The sequence below is a fragment of the Carlito syrichta genome, unplaced genomic scaffold, assembly GCF_000164805.1.
Source record: "Carlito syrichta isolate Samal-C Ts95f unplaced genomic scaffold, Tarsius_syrichta-2.0.1 Scaffold304274, whole genome shotgun sequence".
In the NCBI taxonomy this organism is placed as follows: Eukaryota; Metazoa; Chordata; class Mammalia; order Primates; family Tarsiidae; genus Carlito; species Carlito syrichta.
The window spans coordinates 1502779-1523086 of record NW_007248370.1 but is presented as its reverse complement, the minus strand read 5'-3'; the positions used below and the strand labels follow the sequence as shown (position 1 = coordinate 1523086).

At 39.7% G+C, this 20308-nt stretch overlaps 1 pseudogene across 1 annotated transcript; it reads right to left on the bottom strand.

The window, feature by feature from the left end:
• Nucleotides 1-2686: 2686 nt before the first annotated feature.
• Nucleotides 2687-4036, bottom strand: LOC103261984 (annotated as a pseudogene). The gene has a single exon (XR_002482053.1). The product of XR_002482053.1 is annotated as an annexin A2 pseudogene (transcript).
• Nucleotides 4037-20308: the final 16272 nt, after the last annotated feature.

Here is a 20308-nt window from a genome sequence, read left to right as displayed (position 1 = left end):
TATTCTACCTAGAAGTGAAAGTTGCCGTAAATTTTTAATATAGCCTCTGCCCTGAAGAAAGATCACTGGGAAAAGAAGATGGTGATGCAAAGAGAAGCCAAGTGGGCTTTGCTTTCTAGGGTTGTTGTGAGAACTGGGTTCTTGATCCATAGCTTGGCTCATGGTAAGTGCTCTGTAAGTATTAGCTATCAAAATTAAGATGAGCATGATTTTGGTCTATTCCAGAGGATGCTAAGGAGAAGAAAACAAATATGATTGTATTATCAAAATCAAATAGACACATAGAATAATTTTTTTGTTTAATAAGCTTCTATATTATCATCCATATAAATATTGCATCTCTTACTTGTCCTTCTTTCTTGATAACTATCTCTTTCCACCATTGCAATCTCTGTCCCATAATCAATACTCAAAATTAAGCTTACTGATGAATAGATATCAGTGTAAATAAATAGAAACAGGTAAAGTTCATCAAGTTTCAAAGACTAGAGGTATGTATACACACACAGAGAGACACACACACAATGTTGTGTTCTATTTTCTCATTGGTGGGTTATATGTCCACTGACATAATCATTCATTTGCTTCTTCATTTATTTGGCAAACGTTTTTTAAGTGCCCACTATATGTCATGATAGGCTCTGAGGATGTGTTGAAAAATAAGATAGCCCAGTCCTTCAGTTGCCCTTTATAAATTAATTAGTTTATACAACAACTCTCATTTTCTCAATGGACGTACATCAACTTTCTAAAAAAAATGCAGTGTGCCACATAGTAGCATCCTTTCTCTTAAAAAAAAACTCCTAATACATGTTTCAAAGTAGAACTCTTATTAATTTGCATTTTAGGTATTTATTACATGAGCATTACATCATTTCTCTCTCAATTCTCTGTAATTCTCTGATTACAGCATAAATCTCTTCCCTCAACTCTGGCTTAAGTCCGCCCTAACTGTTATGAATATTTGTTCTTTTCTGGAAGTTCATTCAGCCAAAACTACTGTTTAGTAATCTGCTAAAAGGAAGGCTAGCAGTTTATGAATTTAAATGTTGTGATCCTTTAAGACTGAAGAGTTAAATAAGAGTTTCCTCTCTACTTAGGAGAACAAAGTTTGGTTTCAAAGTGAAAGGTGATAGTTGCCCAACACAGCCAATTCAATTTATTAGGCATTGATTACAGCCTAGTCTGTGCGAGATTCTGTATTTTTATGTTGTGGGTATGAAAGTAACCTTTGATCTTGAAGGTTCATTAACTCATGAATGTACACAAAATCATACCCACGATTTCTAAGGAAATCCGAATGGTGCTAGTAAACAGGGATATAACCATGATTCTATCACCTGGAGACCCAGGAAAGAAGAGGTTATGTTTATTACAAACTAATATGTATCTTCTCATTTAGGAAAATATTAGGGTGTCTCTTATTTCTGTCTTCTTCATGTGCCTTTTCTAAAATGGGCTATCTTCCTTATACATTTAATCAAGGAGCATTGAAAGAAATGATAAATCTTGATATATAATTGTGCAGCCACTATCAGGAACATGATACAGAACAATTCCATAATTCCCAAATGTTTCCAAATTCCTGTTTGCAGTCAATACCCTTTCCACTCAATCTGGCTCCTGAAAATCACTTTCTTTCACTGTAGTTTTGCCTTTCCTGGAACTTAAAATAAGTGGAATTATATGTGGTCTTTCATTTCTAGCTTTTTTTCACTTAGCAAAATGATTTTGAGTTTTCACCCATATTGTGAATGTCAGTAGTTTGAATTACTTTATTGAGGAGTATTCTGGTGTATAGCTACACCATAATTAGCTGATCCAATTACCAGATGATGGACATTTGGATAACTTTCAGCTTTAGGCTACAGTGAGTAAGTTGCTATAAATATTGAATTCACATATATGTCTTTATGTGGTCATAGGTTTGCATTTCTCTTGGTTAAATGCCTAGGCCTAAGACTGGTAGGTCATATAGTAAGTGCATGTGTAATTCTTTGGAAACTACCAAACCACGTTAAACAGTGGTTATACCATTTTGTGTTTCCACCAGCAATATCTGAGCACCTCTGCTGCCCCTTATCCTTGGCAACATTTCATATTGTCAGTCTTTTGTTTTAGTCATTCTGTTATTATGTGTAGAGCAGTATTTTATTGTTGTTTTCTGATAGGGTTTGTAGGGGGTTGGAGAGGAGGTTGCAGTTAAAACAACTCATCATGTGAGCCTCACAAATGGAGCACAGAGTCGCAAAGGCCCCATAAGTTAACACTCTGCTCTAACAGCACCCTGTTACTAATTGCTTTACTGCCAATATCTGCTTTCCCAAGACCGCATCCCAAAGCTATGTGACTGATATCCTGGTACTGACTCGTCCTGGTTCCGACTGTCAATGTTTGCTTTCCTAAGGGCTGCATTTCAGGGAAAAGTGAGGAACAATATCCCTAATAGCGACGCTTTAGTGCTGACATCTGCACTTCAAGGCCGTGGGACCAGCAGCCTGTAACAGTGCCAGTGCCGGCATCCGCAACTCAAGGCCAGGTGACTGACAGCTCAAACTTCCTAAACTGCTTCTCCCAGCCGATAAGCCTCATCTGGGGTTTTTTTAAGTGGCCTGCAAGAGAGAACAAAGGCTGCTGGTTTCTCTCTATAGAGCCAGCCACCCCCCTGCCTTGTTTCCTTTTCTTTTTTCTAAAGTAAAAATTCAGTTTATTCATTTGTTTATGACACAGTACATGAGAGGCAACGTGTTTCACATCATAGACTTCATTTCCAACTTCTTGGAATGTTCTCTTCTTTGGCTTATGAGAGACTAGACCGGAAAAGCAGGCAATGCTTAGGCAACTAAAAGAAGGTGGGGCAATGCTAACGTCATCCTCAAGGGAGGGTCAGGGGGACTGTTAGTAGCAAGCTGGTTTTCTAGACTTGTAGCTGGAGGCATGGGGAGCACCATTTCTGGACGCTCACGCCATGACGGGCTTCAGTCGTCTCCCCCGCACAGGTAAAGCAGCGCTTTCTGGTAGTCGCCCTTCGTGTCTTGCTGGGTGTAACAGTACAGGGACTTGCCGTACTTCCTCTTGAATTCAGACCTGATTTTCAGCATGTCCACTTCACTGCGGGCGATCAGGATTCTCATCATGACCTTATCACGAGTCCTCTTGCCCTTCAGGGAGTCGTACAACCGGTCAACGAAGTACAGGGGCTTGTTCTGGACGCACTGAACCAAGTTCAGGAAAGCATTCTCCAGGTCTCCTTTGACCTCCTTCTTGACGCTCTCCAGCATGTCATAAGGGCTGTAGCTCTTGTACCTATCGAATACTTTCTGGAGGTGGCACACGCTCCGTTCGGTCATGATGCTGATCCACTTGGGAACGTCAGTGCCTTTCCTCTTCACTCCGGCATCATAGAGATCCTGGGCATCTTGGTGGATCAGCTTGTAATCAATAACAGAGCCGTCCTCTGTCCTTCTACCCTTGGCAAGGGCAACCATCAGCTTGCAGAAGTCCCCGGATATGTCGGAAACAATGTCCTTCTCCTGGTCGGTCTTGTACATTTCCTTGTACGATGTTAATTTCCTGCAGCTCCTGGTTGGTCCTGGAGCGGATGATCTCAATGAGGGAGTCCTCATCGGCCCCCAGTCCCCTCATGAAGTCTTTTAGCTCGGATGCATCGTACCGAGCAGGTGTCTTCAGCAGGCCCCAAATCACCGTCTCCAGGTGGCCAGATAAGGCTGACTTCAGTGCTGAGTTCCTTTTTGGTCCTCCTCTGGTAGGCGAAAGCAATATCCAGAGTCTCTGTGCATGGCTGTGGTTGGTCAAAATATTGACCGTGGTGACCTCATCCACGCCTTTGGTCTTGATGGCTGTTTCAATGTTCAAAGCATCCCGCTCTGCGTCAAAGTTGGTGTAGGCTTTGACTGACCCATACGCACTTGGGGGTGTAGAGTGATCACCCTCCAAGCTGAGCTTGCACAGAATTTCGTGAACAGTAGACATTTTGAAGGAAGCTGGGCCGGCACCGAGAGCTGCGAGAGTCCCCAATGAGTGCCTTCTTTTCTTTTCTTTAGTAAACCTTTTTAACCACCAGCAGCTCATCTCTTCCTTCTCGGCATAGTTTACATTTTCATTTTAATTTTTTAAAATAATGAATGATTTGCAGTATCTTGGATTATTTGCTACCTGTATATGATGGAGTATCTGTTCAAATATTTTCTTCATTTTTAAAATTGAGATTTTTATCTTTATTGCTTAGTTTTATATATTCTGGACGCATGACCTTTATCAGATACATGTTTTCCAAATATTTTCTTCTGAAAGAGCATTAATAGAGGCATGCCTTGAGCTGGGAGTTGGAGAATGATAGTTCTTAGATATGCATGAAAGCAATTCCTATGAGAACACTTAATGTCTGCTTTCCTGGTCAAACATGCTCTATGTGGGTACAGTTGGTGTCTGCATTATTCACTGCTGGGTGTTTAAAGCCCAGTACACTGTCTGACACATTAGTGAAATCCAATAGTTATTCAATAAATGATTAAGTGAATAAGTAAGCAAATGATTTGTAAGTACCCAGTGCAGGTTATATTAATGAAAAGGAAAAGAAGGAGAAGATGAACATGGAAAGTCAGCCTAAGATCTGAATGTGAGAGGCAGTGAATGCCAGTCCGTGGAGATGGGTTTGGGCTTTATTTATTTAGCAACTAAAGTTTTAAGACAGAGACTCTGAGTTGAACTGGATTGTCTGTGCTGTGGCTGTCTGATGGATGCGTTTAAGAAAATGAAGACTGCTAGTTTAGAAATTTTAGCATGATTTTTGTACTCAAAGGGATTAAAGTTGGATCTAAGGACATGATAATATTACAGATGATATAGGGGAATTATCTGTAGAATTTGGAAACTTATCGAATTGGGAAGAGGAAGGGAAATATCTGAGGTAGACTACAGTACAGAGTTCCAAAACAAATGTATATAATAGAAATTCATGACTCTTACTGTAAACTGAATTGTGCCCCCTAAAATTCATCTGTTGAAGCCTTACCCCACAATGTCCAATATCACTGTTTATGGGAAGACAGTCTACAAGAAGCTAATTAATTAATGATAAATGAGGTCATAAGGTAAGGGTCCAATGATAGAATTTGTGTCCTTACAAGAGATACCAGAGCGCTCGCTCTCCCTCTCTCTTTTGCCACCATGTAAAGACATAATGAGAAGGTGACCATATGCAAGCTTGGAAGAGAGTCCTCACCAGAAATCAGTAGGTATCTTGAACTTTCCAACCTGTAGAGCTGTGAGAAAATATATTTCTGTGGTTTAAACTACCCAGTCTATGATATTTTGTTATGGCAGCCTAAGAAGACTAATACAACCTTAGTAAAATTTTAGAGTCTGATTCCTATAAAAATAGTTATAATATTAGCATAAATTTTAGCGTTAAACTGAAAAAGATCCTAATATAAATCCTGATTCTTATAACTAAAAGGTGTGTAAATTTTGGTAAGTTGTTTAATTTATCAGAGCCTCAATTTCCTTACCTATGCAAATGCAGTAGTCATGCCTGCTCCTTAAGGCTGCTGGTGAGACTGAAAGGAATGTTGTGTTTAGTACACCTAGTGCAGTACTTTGCACGAGTCAGTATTCAGAAGCAAATGGTAAATCTTTTTATTTTCCCAAAACCATAACAAACTTTCTACACTAAATTCTGTCCTTGGATGTTCTTGGAATGGCTAGGCAGAGAAATTTTGGGGCACCATCATGTTTACTTTAGGTAATAGTTTCAAGGGCAAGACTTTCTGGGTAGGAATATTAGTTATTAGTCTAACCTTGGTCCTTTTGCCTATTTTAACTCCAATTTGCAAATAGCTCACTTAATTTTGAACTTAAAGCTTCCATAAACCATGATATCCAGCTTTACTCTCCCTCACAACTTTATTTCATCTTACAAGGAAACTGTGAGGTAATTGAAATTTCTTTCAGTGCATAAAAAGGGAAAATGAGGCTGGGAGTGGTTAAGGGACTTTCTCAAGGTCACAGACCAGGCAAATGACCTCATGGGGATGCAAACCAGGGTCTACTTGAAGGTGAAGACCTTACTCCTTCCCCAACACCACACTGTCCACTGTAAAACTTGAAGGTTGCTTTGGGAAATAGCTAGAGGAGGAAAATATTTTCATGAGTCAGACCCATGATTGTGTCCAGCATGTTTCCTAAGGTGAATTTTCTGCTCTGTCTGCCTCTCATTCAGCAGCATGTTGTGAAAAAGGCACCATTTAGCCCCAGGTGCTCTTCGCTGAGAATGAGTTCTTAGAAAGCTGGCATGGATGTTTTTCTTCTGTCCCACACTTATAGTAATTACAAATAAAGGTTACTCTATGTGGTTGCTCCTACCCTATAATTTTGCTTACAGTTGCCAAGATTAGCAAATTTGAGGTACAGACACTGGTTTAGATTGCAAGCCTAAAGTTATTTTTGCTATAACTTGTCTGAGGTTACAAATAAATTTTAAAATGTTCATTGTTGCCATAGATCAGTTTCAGAATTTTCTATAATTTCAGCTTTTCATCTTTTATCTCTCTTAGTGTATTTCTGGAGGCCTTTGCAGTTAAAATTATTTGGGTCACTTTTTGTTCTTTCTTGACAGATTATATATATGTAGCCACCCCCCAAAAATTTATTATTTAAAGGATGGGCCCCTTGCAATACAGGCTTCACCCACCTTACTAGTTAAGTATTCTAGGAACCCATTGGCATCAGTGTGTCAGCTAGCATTGCTGTGAGAGGCTGTGTTCAGTTTCAGTGAACTTTTTTGGAGAGGAGATTTCTTTCAAGGTGTTTGTCCATTTTATGACTGGTGATTTGTTGAGCGCACCTACCCACAAAGCACTGAGTGTTCCGTAGTTTTTAACCTCAAACAGCATAACTCCCATGCCCCCCCCCCAATTCACTTGAGCGATTTTGTTTGTTTGTTTGTCTTCCTGGATGAAAAGTCCTCAAAGGGAAATGTTTTGCTGATGTGGAAGAGGTGAAACAAAAAAATGGCAGAAGCACCAAAAGGCATCAAAATGGACAAGTTCAAAAACTGTTTTGAGAAGTGGAAAACCACCTCAATAGGTGTATTGCATAAAACGAAGAATACCTTGAAGATGACTAAAGTTTAAACATGTAGGAATAAATACACAATTTTTACAAGTAAATGCTGATATACATATATATTATATACATATAATATTTATATATATTCTTTCTTGAAGTCATGCTGAATTGAAGTATATAAGGTCTTAAAAGACAATGCTTGAAAAAACAACAAAATGTATCATTATCTTAAAAATAAGCAAAAACAAAAAAAAGCATCTATGGCAGCAGTCACTGATATATATATATACTGGGGATACCAAAAAATGTCTATATGTTTTAAGCGCTGTAATCTATGTATTACTTTCAGTTTGCTGTAATCAGAAGTGTCTCAAAGCTGATGGTGATCACTTTGAGCACCTCTTGTAATTGCAGGAGTCAAACATGACTTGTATTCATCTTTTGTTACTGGTACATATTGAGTATTACAATTTTAATGCAGTTTTTTCCTTTCTTAAAATGTGTATCTATTTTTGACACCCTCTATATATGTATGTTTAGGGTGGAAAATACTAGTATAATGGAGATAGTCCAAAAAGCCAGAAGAAATCTGGAGGTGGTGAAACAGAAATGCATCAGCCAGATTTGAAACGCAAACTTTGAAAATGAAGATATATGCTATTCAGTCCCTATCAGATGAACTCACAAGGTGAATCCTTGAGCTAGCCTGTACTTCTGGTGCTCTAATGAACACCTACAAGGATGCAGGTCTGTTCTGGGATGGGGGGGATTGCAGACCACCAGCCAAGATCTCAAGGACTGTGAGGAAAGATGGGGGCTATTTTGTCTTATCCTCACAGGTCTTGAGGTCCTGACTACCGTGAGGAGATGCTTAATAAATGTGTGTTGAATAAAGGTCAACTTGGTTGTAAAGATACAAACTGTAGTCATGACACATCTTGGGACTGTGTTGTATCAGTTAGAAATCTGCAAGTTGCTGGCCAGGCTCAGTGGCTCAGCCTGTAATCCCGCGGTTTCGGAGGCCAAGGGGAGTGGATGGCTTGAGCCCGCAGGTTTGAGACCCGCCCGGGCAACTTGGCAAGACCTCGTCTCTACAATAAATCAAAAAATGAGGCGGAAGGATCGCCGGAGCTTAGCAGGTCAAGGCTGTGGTGGCTGGGAGCATGCCACTGCCCTCCAGTCTGGGTGACAGAGTGAGACTCCAACTCAAAAAAAAAGAAATCTACAGGCTGCAAACAACAGAAAAACCCAACAAAATGAGTTTTTCTTTTTTTTCTTTTTCAAAATGAATTTTTAAAAGTAAAGAGAATGCATTGCTTCACAGAAGAGGAGTCTGTAGTTATTGCTGGCAATAGCTTGAGCAAACCTCATCAAGGACTTAGTTTCCTTCCATAATGTTGCCCAACCCTTGGCTCTTGATGGATGGTGGGGAGATGGTTGTCAGCAGCCTCTGAGGATACATGTGCTCAACCTTGAGGTCAGAGATATTGAAAGGGTTCACCTCTCTGATAACTCAAACAAAAGTCCCAAGATTGAGATTTGTTGGTCTAAATTTGGTCATGGACCCATCTCTTTCACCCTGTGGATAAAATGGTATAATAGGCTTAGTCCACAGCATCTGCTTCAATTTTGGAGCCAGAACAAATGAGAGAATGGCAGAACCCCTATTAATCAGGAAGTGAATCAGTTACTGCCAGAAGTGGAATGTATACTGGATGAGAAATATAGTAAATGTCTAAGTAAATGCTACATACATGTTCGGTGCCATAAGCCTTCAAAGAACTCTGTGCAGAGAGGTCACATCTGTACCTGAAGGGTAGACTGGGTTTATTTAATTTTATGGTAAAGTAAGATATAAGTTATTTTATAAAAACATTATTAAAAACTTAGAAAATAAAAAAGAAGAAGCAAATAAAAATTATCTGTAACTTAGATGTAACTACTGCTATTATTTGGCATGTATGTATGTAAATTAAAAATGTGTGCTTGTATACACAAATAAAACAGCATATGTAATGTATGAATATACATGCTTATATCACATGATTGGAATTGTAATATAATAATATTTGCTTACATTACATAATTTGGATCAAGCATATATGTTCCTGGTGCTTGTTTTTCACATATTATATCTAGGCATTTTACTGATACATTGATAATTTTTATAAATTTATTTCTGATCTTTTAATTACACAATCTATGAAATGTTAGCAGTAGAGAGGATAAGAGATAAGAGGAGAATTAGGGCATTTTCATGTGATATTAAATGGTCTCGTGGAGGAAGCTATTATTTAGAGGATAGAATAAATCCTAAAATTAATCAAAATGATAAAATGCATCCTTGAAAGTCAGGTCAAGAAGTTTAGATTTTATACTGTAGAAAAGGAAAATCTTCAAAGTTTTATCATCTGAGATTATTATGATTTAAATTGCACTAAAAGAAGGTGAGTCTGTCAAAAGTATTCAGGGTAGGTGTGAGGAAATATAGATTTTTGAGGTTAAAAAAGAGAAGGAAATAACATACAGTGTTGTCCATGTGTCAGGTACCATGCTAGATGCTCTTCATAAGAAAAACAAAATGTGAGTTTGGGAGAATTGAGCCATACTCTGTTGAAACCCCATATCTGCCATCTCTTTTTTGAAAAGAGTAATGATAAAGTGTATGTCATAGAAATGTGAATTCCTTTTTTTCTTTTTTGAGTTGGAGTCTCACTTTGCTGCCCAGTCTGGGGTGCAGTGGCACGCTCACAGCCACCCCAGCATCCACCTTCTGGGCTGGTGATCCTTCTGCCTCAGCCTTCCAAGTAGCTGGAACTACAAGCACATGCTACCACACCCAGCTAAATTTATTGTTGTTGTTGTAGAGACAAGGTCTCGCCAAGTTGCCCAGGTGGTCTCAAACCTGAGGGCTCAGGCAATCCACTCACCTCGGCTTCCCAAAGTGCTGGGATTACAGGCTGAGCCACCAAGTCTGGCCAGAAGTGTGATTTCTGAATGAGATAATGTATGTCAAATATTTGGCCCAGTATGCACTGAAAAATAACTCCTATTTGTGTTTCCTTTTCTCCACACATGATGCTAATTATAATGATGGACTGTGACAATAAGAAGGGTTCTAAGCCTTGGTTTCAAAATGGGATCCACCTGGGGAGCTTTAAGAGCCTCTGATGCCTGGGCCTCACATCAAGAGATCTATGGGATCATGGGAAATTTTAGAGTCTTCCTATAAGATTCAAATGGGCATCCAAAATTGAGAACCTCTAGACTAAAAGTCCAGGGAATGAAGAAACTTCATGCAGCTTATATGGGGAGTTGATGAAATAGCAGGATTAAAAGTTGCCAAATAATTATTGCTATGGAATGGCTAAGGTAATCAGAGGTAAAATTGCCCTTGGCTAAGTTTGCCTGTGCATCTCTGAAACTTTTCCTAGCAGTATACAAGGTGAAAGATGACAGAAACCAAATGATGGATTACTCCCTATGTGGGAATGCCACAGAAGGTCAGAGCCTTACCATTCTCCATCCTGGTGTATCATTACTGACCTACTTGTGAGTGACTTGATGGCAGGGTTGCTATCTGGAAGTAACTACCCAGCAAATAATACCTAATAAGTTAACCAGAAAAAGCACTACATTTACATCAGATGAGGAACATAACTAGAATGCCCTTTAAAAGGCCTTGAGCTTTCAGAAGTTCGCTCCCTCTGAAAGTTTTTAAGGCTTGGCATGCCCTACAACCTTGACTCACCAACGAGCCTCCCTCTTCAGAGCTGCTCTTTCCTTCACTGAAGGCCTTGAGTGACTGATGGAGAAGGAAGGCCGATCATTTCCCAATCCTCACACCACCTTCTAGAAAAGTGTAGTCAATCCTGACAACTAAAGAGATGTTAGAATCCACTGTTCAGCCTCCTTAGAACCAAGAATCATAGCAAGACATCAAGGAGACCCAGATATTAGTCTCATCTTCCTCACTATTTATATCACTTTGCAAAAAAGTCACTTCATTTATTTGGCCTTTGATTTCCTCAAACATAACACAAGGGGTGGAGTACATCACCCTGTGATTTGGAGTCTCACTCTGCCGCCCAGGCTGGAGTGCAGTGGCACGCTCATGGCCACTGCAGCCTCAACCTGCTAGCCTCAGGCACTCCTCCTGCTTCAGCCCTCCAAATAGCTGGAACTACAGGTATATGCCACCATGCCCTGCTATCCACTGCCTTTTAAAAATCAAAGTGGGTGTAGGAATGCAACCTAGGTGCCTTGCAGAGAAGTGCCCCTGGACATGGAGGGATCTTGATTTCTTCTTGGGTCAGTCTCCCTATCTCTCCTCTTGCATAGGTAGATCTGTGAGTCAGTGGGGGTTTTGTGGCATCACAACTTGGGTGGGAATTCTGCTTCTCTCGCTGTGAGACTTTCAAACAATTAGCTAATTTCCTTGAGCTTCTGCTTACTCATCAATGACAGGGACATCATAACATCCCCACAACATCTCAAAGGGACTATGACACTGAATGAAACAAGGTATTCAGAATGCCTCGCCCAGTGAGGGGCACATTGGGGATGATTCTTGTCCTAGGTCCTATATTTCTCATGCTCTCAAAATCTGTCTCTTCTGATGTGTGTATGTGGGGGACAGGGGATCCTAACTTTACCAATTGCATCATAGCATACTCTTTATCTATATCATAACATTTTGTCATTCTTGAAAAGTATTTCTGTCCTAGTGTCTAGTAGAAAGCTAAACGCACAGTGAAAGTACATTAATATTGATCAATAGCAATGATATGGCCAGAAGGATCAAAATTTCTTCCTGCAGAGAACAGCATCTAGAGTGACTTGTATAGGAGTTCTGCACTACAGCACGACTTTGAGGAGTCATTTAACTATCTCAGTATCCCAGAATATCAGCATTAAAATAGAAATGACAAGCATTGTGAAGAGACATGTCAATAAAGAACAGTGTTTCTTACATAGCTGGAAATGCAGAAGTATAAATTATTAATGCATTTTATAAAGATTTTTTGAGAGATCAAACCGCAAGTCTTCTCTTCCTGCTCTTCCTTTAAAATCCTTTTTCTGTAGTACTCAGGACTTTTCCACTCACTGCTGGTGAGTCTTCAAGGTGATTTGAGAAAGGCATCTCACAGACTGGTAGGCGGAGAAGTCTGCTTTGCCCCAGTCAGTCTTGTGAACTGAGACTCCACACGTGCGTGCACACACGCACACACACACACACACACACACACACACACACACACACACACACTCCTTCAAGAAAATAAATGACTGAGCATGGGGCTCACATGTGTCTATATAGACGCCATTATAGTGATTCCAGATCCTGGGCGCTTCCAAGTTCTATTCCAAAAGGAAGAGGAGCTGGGGCTGTCACAGGCTTCCAGCAGGTGTGGGGGAGGTTCTCATACACTTCGCATCCTGAGCCCCCCGTTTCCCTTCCATTTATTTCCGTGGCTCTGACTGTGTGTGCAGTGAGCCATGCTGTGGCAGAGATACCCCAGAGAAAGAGGAAGCCCGTTGAGCTATTTTTCACCATTACATACTTCACTTCCTAATAAATGAGATCCAGAGCATGCAAACAGCAAGTCTTGGAGATCATCATCTTAGGGAAAATCACAGACCTAACGCAGTACAAAGTAAAAAATAAATGAACCCAGAGGAGAGTCATTCTGATGAAATCTGAGACCATAACTCTCTTGTCGTAGCATTCTCTCTCTCTCTAGAAGTTTTTGTGCTCAGAAAAGTATCAGGGCTCTAAGGGTGGTTGAAAAAATAAGTGCTAGGTCTTTCTCTGTCCTGGTGGTGCCAGCTAATTTTCACCCCCAGGAGGAGATTCATATATAAGAGTAGAGAAGAACTCAGTTAAGAACAAGTCGTGTTTAATCATATTCAATCCCTGGTGATCCCTGATTGGTAAATGGCATAAATCATGAGGGTTTAATCAGCTACCTAAGCCCAGTAGCAGATCAGACTGTGTATTTCAGGACTGTGACAGCACTCAGGCAGGTGGACACGTAACCTAACCCTCCCTGCACCACATAGCGCTGTGTGCTCCTGCACCTTGGCATCTGGTGGTCTCTTCCCGTCTCTGTGCTTTTCCCTGGTCCTCTGGCAGAAAAGCTCTGCATTTGGATGCAACCCCAAGTGTTGAGGTCACCAGCACTTCTCACTGTGTCAACTGAGGGAACCAGTGGACAGTAATACAATCTCTCCATGTCCACCAGGGAATATCATATTTCATACAGAAAATAACAAAATACTCCCATGGCCCCAGGGCAATATCCTGAAGTTGTTTGAGGTGAAAGAAAATAACTGTCTTTTGGGCAAGAGAATTTAGAGTCTTTAGCAGTAAACTTGTGTTGTTTTTCATCTTACACCATCTGAATATTTATTCGGATCAATCCCAGGTGAGAAAAGGGCATGGCTTTCCCGCACAAGTGTGTGAGATTCCTTTGCCCACTTTTTCTTGGCCCCAAAACCATTTGAGATGATAAATGAGGCTTGCCAATAGTTTGCAATTTCCTAGTATATTTTAAAACTTTACCTGGAGAATCTCCAAGCCCTTGGAAAACTCACAAAGCTCTTTCACCCAAGAAGGGATAGCAAGGAACTCAGGGAAAACGAAGATTATCTCTGATAACCTTCACCACATCACCATTTCTCTCGGGCCATTCTGATATCCACGGTGAAACTGAGGGCTATTGAAAGAAAATCAAGGAACTTTCAGAGAAGTCATTTTACTGTTCCAAGTTTCACTCTTGTATATAAAATAGTAAAGTAATTTACTCTGAGCAGTTCTTGGACTTGTCAGGAGGACGATTTGGGCAGAGACTGTATGGCTATTCCTGAGCCCAGAGAGACCTGGCATTTCTCAGTTCTCTTTTTTGGTTTGATGGGGTCATTCTTACATTCTAGCCAATGGAATGTAAGAATGTGTCCCATAAACCTTGTCTCCCCATGTGTAGACTGAACATTAAGAGAGGTGGCTTGGAAACAGTAGCCAAAGATGCCATACAGGATGCTTGTCAGGAAAGTAGTAAAGCCACCCACCTTCAGATGAACAGCATAAGTTTGAACCATGTTTATCTCTGCTGTCACCATAATGGTCTACAGACCAGAGACCCTTCTGCCATCCCTATACTCTTAATTCTTGGATACCCACACAGAAATGTAGTTAACATTCAAATAATACTGAAATCTAATTCTTCACTTTCTGGAGAGTTAAAGCTCAAAGTTAGGATAAATTTGATTTATAAAAACAAAAGCAAAACTGAAACAAACAAACAAAAATAACTTCCCATGAGTGATTTTCCCCCACCCCCATATTGTTTCCCTAAATACTGGCTGAATGCAGAGGTTCCTAAGGTCCCAGAGGTAGACAGATTCATATATGAGGAGTCCAGATTCCCAAATAGCCATGAAGAAGGTCTTGTCCCAGCCCAAGCCATCCAAGAGTAAAAGTAAAGTTTTTCTGTATGTTAAGTCACTGAAGCTTCAGAGTTAATTTGTTACAGGAGCTAGTATTTCTCTAATTAATATAAGAATCACGTGAAAATGTAAAACATTGAGCCAATTCTAAAATACCATATGGATTTAAGGGTTTTTATTGGCTTAGTTATGTAGTGTTGGAGGTAGTTGATAGTTATGTTGAAATAAAATACTATTGGCTGATATTTATTCAACACTTAGTACATGACACAAACTTGTAGCTTACCTAATTTATTCCTCCCAGCCACTTTGAAGTAGATTTTTTGTTTGTTTTTCTCACTTTCACAACTGAAGGGACTGAGATTTAGAGATGTTAAGTCACTTGCTCAGAATCATAAAACTATCAAGGTTGAGTGTTTTCATTAATTTTTTCCCTAAATCTGCTTTTACACTGTATTAAGTATCAATCAAAATTTTTAAACTTTTCCTAGAGGAAGGCCAAACTGTTTACTCCACTTCTTCTATCTCAGATAAATAGCAGATAGATGTATACATGGAACACTCTGTTCATTCCAGAAAATCTTAAAATCCTGATGTTGGAAATGACTTTATTTTAAATTATTCTCCAATTGTGGACAGCTATTTTTCTCTCAAAACTATGCAGTTACGGTAATTGAGTTTTCAGGGTTTTTTTGCATCAAAAGTAGCTCAGGACAGCCAAAGTCTTGGGTAGATTATGGTGTTGTTTTTTTTCTTCTCTTTTTCTTGGATTTCAAAGTGCACTAGCCAACATAGCATGATATGAGCTGCTCTTTAAATATTTTTACCAGGTGAGGAATTACTCAAACATTCCATTTTGTCAGTAATGATTTTACATCTGTCACTCTTAGCAGGTAGACTGTCCATGGACTATGTACCATTTTCACATTCATTCTGGATACTATTTGGGGTATTATTTTCATTCAAGGGCAGGCATTGGAACCAAGCAGATTATTTATTTCATACACTTGGAAACTATTTTAGGTTGTGATGAATGTCAGCCTTGACCTAGGGCATTTCTGATGCAAAACCTCCTCTATCAAAAATCTTGTCTTTATATAAATAAAGAGTCAAAGGACTTGGCTATTTTCCTTTGGTTCAAAGACCCATCTCCCATTCCTTTGTCCACAGGTAGTTGTAGATGCCTTCCTCAGACTTGAAAATTCTGGTTTGGTTAAACTTTCCACTGTTGAGATAAAAAACAGCAGCAATTTTCTGCTTGAATTTCTCTGTGACTAAATCCATTGATCATCCTTTCTCTGTGTGAGTGAGAAGTGTGTTTTCTCCTTAATAACTCCTATCCTTCTCCCAGGATTTTTTTTTCCCCTTCACTTGTTTGTGTTGTGTTGGTCAGTCCTACACACTATTCCTCTGAGAGACAGAGAGAGCACAAAATTGAAGTTATTTTATGCTTGGGCTCCCTCGGTCCCAATTTTCAAATCTTCATGTCAATTTTCACACATCAGTGTCATGTGGTGAATGTTATGGAAATTTCAGTGGGGTCCTTGGGAGGCAATTTATACGTGAATCCCTCCCCCCACCACCACCCTGCTGCAAGTCCTGTCTTTTCTAAGAATAAGTGGATCTATAATTAACGTGGATTTTAAAATATAACGGCATTCAGAATTCTCATAACGGGTTTTCCATGCCATGTCTTCTTTGCAGTATAAACACAAAAGCATAAATGCTTGCTAGCTCTCTCTCCTAATAAATAGGCTTGTGTAAAAGGAATAAAAATTACAGTTTGTTGGCGGTAAAGAGCAACTAATTACTCAGGAAGAAGCATGTTTTTATTTTTCAAAACTGCACTGAAAATGGTTTATCATGCAATAAATTTGCTAATCACCAGTTAAGAAACACAGTGCCATCACCACCTACCCACAGCGACTTCCTTTGAAAGTTGGTATGTTACAGTTTGGATAGGAAATTATATCCTTTTGAAAATGAACATGACAGAAGACGTTCATTGAATAGCTTAAAACTCCTCAGCAGTCAGAATCCAAACCGCGTAAACAAGCGCGTGCTTAATGGTGTCCAAAGATAGCAACTGCTGACCCTGGCCTTGCTTGGTGAGCAGACCACGCCTGACCCCTTCGCATGGAGACAATTATCATTTCCTTTCTCTCATCCCCCTTCTTCAGGGAAAGTGGAAGCCTTTCAAATGTAGAACAGAAAGTCATCCTCGATTTTTTCCCCCAAAACTCCCTTTCTCCCAGCTCCTTGGCATCTGTAAATGTTGATTTCTAGTCGATTTGCATTAATTTTTCTTCCTGAAGAACCTGGAGAATCACTTTTTGACCCAGAACCACAGGAGCCCAGCTTGTCACACTTGAGTCAACACTGACACCACGTTCAACTCCCCCTTCCTCCTGGATGATGCTCCTGATTCCAAGACACCAGGAATAGTTGTCCCCAGGGAGGATCCCCCCCCCGCCCCGGTCCCGTTCTGCTCATCAGTGATGTTTGCTGTACTTGCCTATTCCAACAGTCACACTCTTCACAACTCTGTCACATTTTCTTCTTAAACCTTTTAATATTAAAAAAATCTCATTTATTTGTGTGTTTATTGATGGATCATCTGGTTCCCCTCTAGAAGGTAAGTTCTGTAAGAAGAGGAAACCTTTCAGTTTTGATTATCTTGTATCACCTGAGCCTGCAGAGCATCTGACACAGAGTAGCTTTCGACACATATTGAATGAAGCAACAAATGAATGCATGAAGAAATATTTTGGTTTTCTATCTCTACCTCACAAAGCCAAGTATTCATGCACCACAACTTAGTTCAACTCTCAAACATACAGAAGTCTAGAGGTAAAGCTGCTTTCAGTGTAAAAATTGGGAGGAGGCATTAATTGAAGACTTCCTTTGATGAGAAGGAAGCAGCAGTAAATTTTGAGATAATCTTTTCTTTATTTAGAGAGAAAACATTGTGTGGAAAGCTTGTAATTAGGCCTGTTTTGCAGTATGATGTTACCAAGTCACCAGCTCTTGTTTGCAATGTTCCTGCTGCTTGAGGATGACAAGGAAGACACTTGCCAACAAGGACACTGGGGTCTCAGAACAGCCCTCTTCTTTGAGCAATTCACTGAATTTCTTTGGGTCTTAGTTGTCTTATCTGAAAATTCACCATTATAACCCCTACCTCATCTTCTCACTTGGATTCATTAGAATTCCATACAAATTGTGTGTATAACAGCATTTTTAAAAACATTAAAAGCCACACAAATACAATATTTTGATCAAAGGTAGATAGATACACACATATCTAGGTATAGAAGAAAAGGGCAAAGATAAGTTAAAAATAAAAGGAAATGCTGGCTGAGTACGGTGACTCAAGTCTATAATCCCAGCACTTTGGGAGGCCGAGGCAAGAGAATTGCCTGAACCCATGATTTTGAGAACAGTCTGGGCAACATGGTGAGATCCTGTCTCTACAATAAATCAAAAAATTAACCAGGAGTGGGGGCACACACCTGTAGTTCCAGTACTTGGAAGGCTGAGGTGGAAGAATCTCCAGAAACTAGCAGGTTGATGCTGAGGTGGCCATGAGTGTGCCACTGCACTCCAACCTGGGTGACAGAGTGAGACTCCAACTCAAAAATAAATTAAGAATAAATAAATAAATAAATAAAATGAAATGCTTTTATGTGCCAATTTTTTGTTCTTTCTGTGCTATAAGAAAGGTAGATAAGTCACTATTTTATCGACTAATCAGCTGAGGACTAGAGAAGCCCCAAGATCTGTAGGTGATTGATGCATCAATTTTTTTTCCAGATTGGTGCAGTAATCTCTGATTCTCCTTCAAGATGGGCACTGGTTTGTGGTTTCAATGCTATGGTTGGGTTTGGGCCTGAGGTTTTACCAGGCAAGTTATCAGGAGGGGCTTGACATGGTCAAAGGAAACCAGAACGGGTGAGAGCAAATCTAGGTTCATTAAAAAAAAAAAAGAAGAATAAGAAGAAGAAAAAAAAAAAAGAAGAAGAAAACCAATATAAAAACCTATGTTCAAGGGCAACTTGGACCAGGAATAGCAAATAAAGGCAAAAGACTAGTATCTGGGGAAAGACATGTCCAGAAAGGGAAGCAGAGTGAGTATAGACAGGCTCAAAACCAGAAGGTCTAGAATTTTCTATATCAGTATACCCAAGGTGCCCAAATATGGGGACTGGTTCTTAAATTGGATATATATTTAAAAAGTGGTTTAGGTTTATCCAAAAGATACAGAGATAGCAATACAAACTATACTTTCCCACTTGTTCTCCATAAAGGAAGAGAGTTTATTAAGAGCCTGAGGGGATTTGCATAGGAAAACAATTATGGAAGAGGAAAAAGTAAAGACAAACTTTTCAAACTCAATATCCTCTCCCAGACTAATCATTTTGGGAAACTTTTTTTTTTTTTTTGAGTTGGAGTCTCACTCTGTCGCCCAGACTGGAGTGCAGTGGCCACTCCCGGCCACCGCAGCCTTGACCTGCTGGGCTCCAGCGATCCTTCCACCTTAGCCTTCCAAGTAGCTGGAACTACAGGCGCGCACTACCATGCCCGGCTAATTTTTGATTTATTGTCGAGATGAGGTCTCGCCAAGTTGCCCAGGCGGGTCTCGAGCCTGCGGGCTCAGGCAATCCACTCACCTCAGCCTCCCAAAGGCGCGGGATTACAGGCTGAGCCAAGTTGTAAAGCCTCTGTACCGCAAGACCTATCAGGGCATCTAATAGTTGTTTAATAATAATTGTAGACATTAAAAATGCTCCTTGAATTTTGAAAAGTAGTTCACAATGGATTCCAAGTAGAATATGGGGTATTTCCTAAATGCACTTCAACAAAGAATATATATTTTTCTGGAATATTTTGGTGGAGTCTAAAGTTTGCACACATTGTTCTAGGTATACCTGTTACACTGAATTGGGTATTGTTTTATAAACAGCAAATTAAATAGCACTGTCTTTTATTGTTTTTTTAATTATTCTTTTTTAACTAATTTTGTTATTACCCTTTCTAGGCTGTAAGCCATTTAACTTTTTGTATCACTTCGAAATGTAGGCAGTTTCATAGTGACAGAGAAAGCAGAAAAATCAGAGCATGCCTCAAAGTGAAAGTAGATGTATTTATCTACTTAGAGTTATTCTGGAGTATTTCTGTTTCCTGTTCACATCGATACCCAGAGCAACATTGACTTGTCCAATGATTGAAACTTGGTTAGAATGTGATAGAGACTCTTGATTTTATAGGCCCAAAGAGGCTTTCTACTCATTAAAGTTCTCACAGTCACATTCTTTCCTAAATCTGTTTTCAAATTTAGGATCTCGGGTGAGTGAAGTTTGCTGACAGTCTATCATTTAGAGGTATTTAAGCTGCATTACAGGATGTCAAGTTCAGTCTTCTCTTTGCTTCCATTTTGCTTCTCCTCCTACAAAATTATTGCTTTGAACACAGGGAGCCAGCCTTTTCCTTCTTTCCTGCTCCAGTGCAAGAAGATGGAATTAATCCTTTTACATGAAATTACAATGGTAAGTTCAAAGATCCTAATTCAAAATGTCCCTGTCTTGATTATGGGATAGTCTCTCACTGATTTCTCACTCCAGTTTTTTTTTTTTAATTTACAAAATGTTGCTACTGCCTCTTATCTACAATATGAAAATAAATGAACAAAACATGTGCTTTAATTTACAATTGCCTTTAAGTATTTTGCCAAACCAATCGCGGCTTCAGATTGATGCTTTATCTAGGCCAG